Source organism: Balaenoptera acutorostrata, chromosome 6 (assembly GCF_949987535.1).
Source record: "Balaenoptera acutorostrata chromosome 6, mBalAcu1.1, whole genome shotgun sequence".
NCBI lineage: Eukaryota > Metazoa > Chordata > Mammalia > Artiodactyla > Balaenopteridae > Balaenoptera > Balaenoptera acutorostrata.
The window spans coordinates 104,413,793-104,422,962 of NC_080069.1; the positions used below are offsets into that span (position 1 = coordinate 104,413,793).

The following is a 9,170-nucleotide window of genomic DNA, read 5'->3' on the forward strand; positions in this document are numbered from 1 at the left end:
CTGCCTTTCCTTTTTCCCTTCCTTTGTACAACTCTGTTCACCTTTATGACAATTGTGGGTATAGCTTTTTGGGAGAGTGGATATATTCAGATTTAAAAGGATTATACATAAGTTTTTTTTTTTAACCTTAAAATGAAGGAGAAATTGTGACTACAGTCTTTCAAATGAAACTTTAAAACCCCGTACTTTCACTTATTTTCTATCATGATATTGTTTAACATGTTAATATCTCATTACTCTTGAAATTTATTAATCATTGTATCAACCTGAAGCTCTGTGATGAGAACATGATTATAATCTGGTGTAATTACTCTTTGTTTTTGTTTTTTTTTTTTAACATCTTTACTGGAGCATAATTGCTTTACAGTGGTGTGTTAGTTTTTTATAACAAAGTGAATCAGCTATACATATACATATAACCCCATATCTCCTCCCTCTTGCATCTCCCTCCCACCCTCCCTATCCCACCCCTCTAGGTGGTCACAGAGCACCAAGCTGATCTCCCTGTGCTGTGTGGCTGCTTCCCACTAGCTATCTATTTTACGTTCGGTAGTGTATATATGTCCATGCCACTCTCTCACTTCGTCCCAGCTTCCCCCTCCCCCTCCCCGTGTCCTCAAGTCCATTCTCTACGTCTGCATCTTTATTCCTGTCCTGCCCCTAGGTTCTTCAGAACCTTTGTTTTGTTTTTTTTTTTTAGATTCCATATATATGTGTTAGCATACCGTATTTTTTTCTTTCTGACTTACTTCACTCTGTATGATAGACTCTAGGTCCATCCACCTCACTACAGATAACTCAATTTCGTTTCTTTTTACGGCTGAGTAATATTCCATTGTATATATGTGCCACATCTTCTTTATCCATTCATCTATCGATGGACACTTAGGTTGCTTCCACGTTCTGGCTGTTGTAAGCAGAGCTGCAGTGAACATTGTGGTACATGACTCTTTTTGAATTATGGTTTTCTCAGGGTATATGCCCAGTAGTGGGATTGCTGGGTCGTATGGTAGTTCTATTTTTAGTTTTTTAAGGAACCTCCGTGCTGTTCTCCATAGTGGCTGTATCAATTTACATTCCCACCAACAGTGCAAGAGGGTTCCCTTTTCTCCACACCCACTCCAGCATTTATTGTTTGTAGATTTTTTTTTTTAATTTTTATTTATTATTTATTTATTATGTTTATTTTTGGCTGTGTTAGGTCTTCGTTTCTGTGTGAGGGCTTTCTCCAGTTGCGGCGAGTGGGGGCCACTCTTCATCGCGGTGTGCGGGCCTGTCACTATCGCGGCCTCTCTTGTTGCGGAGCAGAGGCTCCAGATGCTCAGGCTCAGTAGTTGTGGCTCACGGGCCCAGTTGCTCCGCGGCATGTGGGATCTTCCCAGACCAGGGCTCGAACCCGTGTCCCCTGCATTGGCAGGCAGATTCTCAACCACTGCGCCACCAGGGAAGCCCCCTATTTGTAGATTTTTTGATGATGGCCATTCTGACTGGTGTGAGGTGATACCTCATTGTAGTTTTTTTTTTTTTTTTTTTAAACATCTTTATTGAAGTATAATTGCCTTACAATAGTGTGTTAGCTTCTGCTTTACAACAAAGTGAATCAGTTATACATATACAATATGTTCCCATTTCTCTTCCCTCTTGCATCTCCCTCCCTCCCACCCTCCCTATCCCACCCCTCTAGGTGGTCACAGAGCACCAAGCTGATCTCCCTGTGCTGTGTGGCTGCTTCCCACTAGCTATCTATTTTACGTTCGGTAGTGTATATATGTCCATGCCACTCTCTCACTTCGTCCCAGCTTCCCCCTCCCCCTCCCCGTGTCCTCAAGTCCATTCTCTACGTCTGCATCTTTATTCCTGTCCTGCCCCTAGGTTCTTCAGAACCTTTGTTTTGTTTTTTTTTTTTAGATTCCATATATATGTGTTAGCATACAGTATTTTTTTCTTTCTGACTTACTTCACTCTGTATGATAGACTCTAGGTCCATCCACCTCACTACAGATAACTCAATTTCGTTTCTTTTTACGGCTGAGTAATATTCCATTGTATATATGTGCCACATCTTCTTTATCCATTCATCTATCGATGGACACTTAGGTTGCTTCCATGTTCTGGCTGTTGTAAGCAGAGCTGCAGTGAACATTGTGGTACATGACTCTTTTTGAATTATGGTTTTCTCAGGGTATATGCCCAGTAGTGGGATTGCTGGGTCGTATGGTAGTTCTATTTTTAGTTTTTTAAGGAACCTCCGTGCTGTTCTCCATAGTGGCTGTATCAATTTACATTCCCACCAAAAGTGCAAGAGGGTTCCCTTTTCTCCACACCCACTCCAGCATTTATTGTTTGTAGATTTTTTTTTTTAATTTTTATTTATTATTTATTTATTATGTTTATTTTTGGCTGTGTTGGGTCTTCGTTTCTGTGTGAGGGCTTTCTCCAGTTGCGGCGAGTGGGGGCCACTCTTCATCGCGGTGTGCGGGCCTGTCACTATCGCGGCCTCTCTTGTTGCGGAGCAGAGGCTCCAGATGCTCAGGCTCAGTAGTTGTGGCTCACGGGCCCAGTTGCTCCGCGGCATGTGGGATCTTCCCAGACCAGGGCTCGAACCCGTGTCCCCTGCATTGGCAGGCAGATTCTCAACCACTGCGCCACCAGGGAAGCCCCCTATTTGTAGATTTTTTGATGATGGCCATTCTGACTGGTGTGAGGTGATACCTCATTGTAGTTTTTTTTTTTTTTTTTTTAAACATCTTTATTGAAGTATAATTGCCTTACAATAGTGTGTTAGCTTCTGCTTTACAACAAAGTGAATCAGTTATACATATACAATATGTTCCCATTTCTCTTCCCTCTTGCATCTCCCTCCCTCCCACCCTCCCCATCCCACCCCTCTAGGTGGTCACAAAGCACCGAGTTGATCTCCCTGTGCTATGCGGCTGCTTCCCACTAGTTATCTATTTTACATTTGGTAGTGTATATATGTCCATGACACTCTCTTACCCTGTCACATCTCACCCCACCCCCTCCCCATATCTTCAGGTCCATTCTCTAGTAGGTCTGTGTCTTTATTCCTGTCTTGCCACTAGGTTCTTCATGGCCTTTTTTTTTTTTTCCCCTTAGATTCCGTATATATGTGTTAGCATACTGTATTTGTTTTTCTCTTTCTGACTTACTTCACTCTGTATGACAGACTCTAACTCCATCCACCTCACTACAAATACCTCCATTTCATTTCTTTTTATGGCTGAGTAATATTCCATTGTATATATGTGCCACATCTTCTTTATCCATTCATCTGTCGATGGACATTTAGGTTGCTTCCATGTCCTGGCTATTGTAAATAGAGCTGCAATGAACATTTTGGTACATGACTCTTTTTGACCTATGGTTTTCTCAGGGTATATGCCCAGTAGTGGGATTGCTGGGTCGTATGGTAGTTCTATTTGTAGTTTTTTAAGGAACCTCCATACTGTTCTCCATAGTGGCTGTATCAATTTACATTCCCACCAGCAGTGCAAGAGTGTTCCCTTTCCTCCACTCCCTCTCCAGCATTTATTGTTTCTAGATTTTTTGATGATGGCCATTCTGACCGGTGTGAGATGATATCTCATTGTAGTTTTGATTTGCATTTCTCTAATGATTAATGATGTTGAGCATTCTTTCATGTGTCTGTAGGCCATCTGTATATCTCCTTTGGAGAAATGTCTATTTAGATCTTCTGCCGATTTTTGGATTGGGTTGTTTGTTTTTTTGATATTGAGCTGCATGAGCTGCTTGTAAATTTTGGAGATTAATCCTTTTTCAGTTGCTTCATTTGCAAATATTTTCTCCCATTCTGAGGGTTGTCTTTTCATCTTGCTTATGGTTTCCTTGGCTGTGCAAAAGCTTTTAAGTTTCATTAGGTCCCATTTGTTTATTATTGTTTTTATTTCCATTTCTCTAGGAGGTGGGTCAAAAAGGATTTTGCTGTGATTTATGTCATAGAGTGTTCTGCCTATGTTTTCCTCTAAGAATTTTATAGTGTCTGGCCTTACATTTAGGTCTTTAATCCATTTTGAGTTTATTTTTGTGTATGGTGTTAGGGAGTGTTCTAATTTCATTCTTTTACATGTAGCTGTCCAGTTTTCCCAGCACCACTTATTGAAGAGGCTGTCTTTTCTCCGTTGTATATTCTTGCCTCCTTTATCAAAAATAAGGTGACCATATGTGTTTGGGTTTATCTCTGGGCTTTCTATCCTGTTCCATTGATCCATATTTCTGTTTTTGCGCCAGTACCACAGTGTCTTGATTACTGTAGTTTTGTAGTATAGTCTGAAGTCAAGGAGCCTGATTCCTCCAGCTCCGTTTTTCTTTCTCAAGGTTGCTTTGGCTATTCGGGGTCTTCTGTGTTTCCATACAAATTGTGAAATTTTTTGTTCTAGTTCTCTGAAAAATGCCATTGGTAGTTTGATAGGGATTGCATTGAATCCGTAGATTGCTTTGGGTCGTATAGTCATTTTCACAATGTTGATTCTTCCAATCCAAGAACATGGTATATCTCTCCATCTGTTTGTATCATCTTTAATTTCTTTCATCAGTGTCTTATAGTTTTCTGCATACAGGTAGTTAGTCCTAATGTCAGGGAGAGGAGGAGTAAGAGAAGAGTGGGAACTAATATTTATTAACTTTCTGCCGTATACCACTATATTACTGCCTTGTCTTTTCCACACCTGGTTCACATTTGAAAATGTGTATGTGTGCACAGGCATATGCGCTCACACAGTCTGCCCCTGTCTCTTTTGCCACTGGGTAGTATTTCTCAGCATTGCTAGGTGCTTAGATGTGTATTATATCCTCAGAGGTCCTCGGATGATACACATACTCCCATGAATCATTTCCAGTTACTTATTTTTTTCTCCCTAGGGTCAACTTATTTTATACCCTGTAGTCAGTGAAATGCAAAACATGTTTTTCTTGAATTTGTGCTCTAAACAGCTGAATGTCAAGGTGACCGCCTGGCACAGCAGTGCTCACCTGTCTTGACGCTTCCCCACCCCTGCTTGTCCTCCACCCTGCAGTTTCTCTCCCTGTCAGCGGATTCTCAGGCTGATGCCCGTGCTGCAGCTCACCACTCTCTCCTCTGCTGTCTCTCTGTCCTCACTTCCCCTTTCTCCATTGTGCTCTTATTTCTATCTCTTTTCCTCTAAGTCAGATAATGTCTTAGGATAATCTTTCCAAGTTCCAATCCCACATTTTCACTTGGCTTTGAGGACAACACCTTAAGGGTGAAGTTGTTGCAGGATTAAGTTTTACTTCTTACCTTGAATTCCACTTCTGATCTCAAACGAGAGTCCTTTTCTTTTCCTGTTTCAAACAGTGACACCAGGTTTAATACGTTGGTGATGCATCTGGAACCTTTTTTCTGAGTGTTGTATTAAAGGGCGTGTAGGGATGCATGGGGATGAGAGAGAGGACAGACAGGAACACAGGGTCCCAAACTCCTGATCTTGTCCCAGCACCCGACTCCTGCTGAGCTTTTCAAGCAAAGTTAATGGTCAGAGGACGAGGTTGTACAAATACTTACTTTATGACTTTGAGCTTTGACTCCCAGGCCTGATTCAGATTCCTGATGACAAAAGCTGGACAAAGTACAGAGCTGCTTTTGCCTGAGCTAAAATGAGCCTAGGGCTGAGAGCCAGTGCGGGGAAAGTGTTCCCCCCTGAGGTCTAAGTCGTGGCTATCTTCTCTCTCCAGTGGTGGGGAGAGGCCTTCTCAGGGCTGGCAGATCCTGGCAGATTTCTCTGTAGGCTTCTAGAAAGTAACATCATAATAATAGCTAATTATTGAGCATTTACCATATGCTATACTTTTTATTTTTATTTTTTTTGCAGTAGAAACCCTTTAAGTTTTATTTTATGTAAGTAATATGTGCTCATTATAGAGCAATTAGAAAACTCAAGTAAGCTAAAACAATAAAATAAAATAACACTTACAAGCTCACCAGCCAGAAATAATCATTTATAATTCTCTGAACTATTTGTCTCTATCCATTCACAAAAATGAGTATTTTACATGCAGCCAATTCACTTAGTACAATGCAAATGTCTTTCTCTGCTAGTAAATGCCAGTGAGCACACTGTTACGCCATCATCTCTAAGACTGTGGTAGTGTTCCGCCGTGTGGCTGAGCTGTGATTTGTTTTGTGCTAAGTGCTTTAGATATATCATCAGTTAATCCTCACACTCAAGGAAGTAGGTACTGGTGTATTCTTACTTTTGCAGATGAGGAAACTAAGACACAGCGATATTAAGAAAATTGCTCAAAGACATGCAACTAATACATGTTAAAACTTGAACCCAGATCTGTCTTGTGCTGTGCTTTCAGAAGACATGGTTTTCAAGAAAGTACCCCGCACCGCCCCTCCCATCCCCCGCACCAGCACTGCCATCTACTACCATGGCCTGACTATTGGAATTGATGATGATGTGCAGGTAGACTGGAGGCTGGGGAAACAGAGAGCAGCCTTCAGCTCCCTTTGGAAGCCATCCTCCTCTTGTCTTTTATCGCATCGCCAGATAGTTATCGCCAAGGCTTATGCCCCAATTAATTCCTCTTTTCAGATGTCTCAGTGGCCAACGCAGGCTAAATGCTGCTGAGGTCAAGTTATGTGTAAGAATTACAAAGTGAATGTTAGATTTAACGATGAGAAGGTTATTGATGACTATGGTGAGAGCAGCTTCATTGGGGGGGTGGTACAGCAGTGTGCAGTGGGTTAGGTTGAGTGGGAAGTAAGGAAAAAACATGGTGAGTGTTGGTAGTTTGGCAATGAAAGTGAGGAGAGAACAGTAGCTGGAGGGGGGGATGTGGCTTTGAGGGGGAGAGGCATTTTGTTTGTTTTTTAAGGGTGAAAGAGACTTGTTTAAGTGCCACGTGGCCATTGTTGGTGGAGAAGGAGACTGTGGGTTGCAGGTTGGAGAGTAGGATGCAAGCCTCTGAGGAGGTGGGCGGAGAGTGTCCCCGGCAGAAGTGGAGGGGAGGGAGTGGCCTCTGATGGGGGCGGCATACTTTTTTCATTGTTTCTGGAAGAAGAAGGGAAGTGGTTTGTTTTTGTTTTTGTTTTGTGGCAGGACGTTGAGGGGTTCTTTGCTTATATCTGCAGTTTTCTCTATGAATAGATGATGAGGTCTTCGTGAAGAGTGAAGGGGGAGGTTTTGAAGTGGGGCTTAGAAGCTTTCAAAACTTCTACAGGCTTTGCATTAACTCACGGAGAGTCGACTAAGGAAGTATGGGGAAAATGGGGAAGAGAGTCGACTAAGGAAGTATCAGGAGATTGCTTGACAGTGTTGAGGGTCCAGTTGTAGAATTTATTGCTTCAGTCAGTGTGTTTCCCTGATTTTGTTTTTCCTCCAGACTGTGCCTAAGTCTAGAAAAGCAGGCAGTAGGTGGTTGCATTTTTGCCAGAGTTGTATGAATGACAGTGTGGAAGGGGCATTTAGGATGTGGGCAAGTAAGATGCTGAAGTGATGGTTAGTGGAATTGATGCTGAGTAAGGAAGAAAGTAAAGACAGGAGTGGATAGATTGTCAAAAACTGTAGGTCCCGAGGCTGAAAAACCAGGGGTACTGGGAGATGGAAGAGTCTGAAATACAGGAGGTGCCGGTTAGAGAGGGAGATGTCTGAATTTCTGTGTGATGACAAAGTCTGTGGAGAGGCCGTGACAATGGAGTGAGGTGTAGTTGGCTTAGAGGTGGGTGTTGTGTGTGGGAACCAACTGAGTCTTGAGGGCACCCAGGTTATGAAGCCCAAGAACGAGGTGCTCTGAGGGGAATCAGGAGAAAGGCCAGAGGTGTCAGCAGATGACAGGTGTGAGGAGAGGTAGGGATGTCTATAACCTGATGGCATGAGCCTCAAAAGGATTTTCAGGGGTGGGAGGAGTGGTGTGGAGGGAGCAGGATGTCAACAGCAACTCTTGGTCTTGGTCTTAGAGGTTTGTGAAATGTAAGAACACCAGCAGCTTTCCACTTGATGGGACAGCAAGGGGGCTGTATTCTCAGGGGAGAGCCAGCTTTCAGAATTTGAGCAGGTTGAGGAACTACAGGACTTTATTACTTATGGGACTGGTGTTGCAGAGAGCTGGGTGGGAAGATCTGAGGAGGAGGAAATAAATGGAAGCTCGTTTCAGAAGAAGGAGGCCAGAAACCTCTTCAGCATCATTCTTAGGTGCTCTTAGAGCTACAGGGCTTTGAAACAGAATGGGATTAGCTGGCTAATATTTGATAAGGGAAGAGGTTCTTTTTTTGGGGGGAGGGGGTTACTCAGACTTGTTAGGATCCAGCTGTGGCCTGGACGGATGGCGTTTCTGACAGAGACAAAGCCTCTCTAGAGTGAGCTGACTGTAAAATCAACTTTTCAGTTGACTGAAAATTCTTGGGAAAGGCTCCAGGCCATAGTCACTGGGCCCATCAGCTCCTAGGGAATAAAGAGGAGTTCTTCTGTGGGACGGTGGGGCCCAGGGGACTGGATGTGCTCCTGGGGGATTGATCTTACTATGGCTCCGTGCTGGGTCTTCCAAAGTATTAAACTTAACAAAATTTGGCAGAGATGCCTAGAGATGACCAAGGAGATATTCACAGGGCGCAATGGTGAGACTGAATAGTCTTCATTACAACTCTTGTGCTCGGTTACCTATTTGTAGATCTGACTTTAGGTGTGTACGAATGACCTTACGATCTTTGTGGGGCATTCTAGAGTATGGGAACACCGTAAGGAAGAACACAGAACAAAACTCTAAAGTGGTCGCCTCTGATTATGGAATTGTGGGTGCGCACTTTCTTTTTTATTGTTTTGTTTACCACAGATACTAGAAAATAGAGATAAACACTTATTAGTACTTTATTTTTCTTTCTAAGTCAGACCCTGAATTTCACAGAGGAGAATTTTACTACAGACTCATAATTGGGGTTTTATTGGCCTGCATATTTTATGAGCACTGTATGTCTTATAACAGACTAGATTTCTTTCCAGAAATTTACAGTAATGTCTGTGGCCCAATTTTAACAAGTGTGCAGAATTCCAAGGTGAGTGCGTTTTGCTAGCCTCGTTCCCAGCTCTACTTTTTCTCTCTGTCCTTGTTTTTCTTTATCTTGCTCACCTACTTCTAATTTATGTCATTTGATCATATTCCACATATCACTC

General features: G+C 42.6%; 1 protein-coding gene across 3 annotated transcripts in view; it reads left to right on the forward strand.

Annotated features, from left to right (window-relative positions):
• Positions 1-9,170, forward strand: part of SNX30 (sorting nexin family member 30) — a 117,941-nt gene that overhangs the window by 52,811 nt on the left and 55,960 nt on the right. The window lies entirely within an intron of this gene.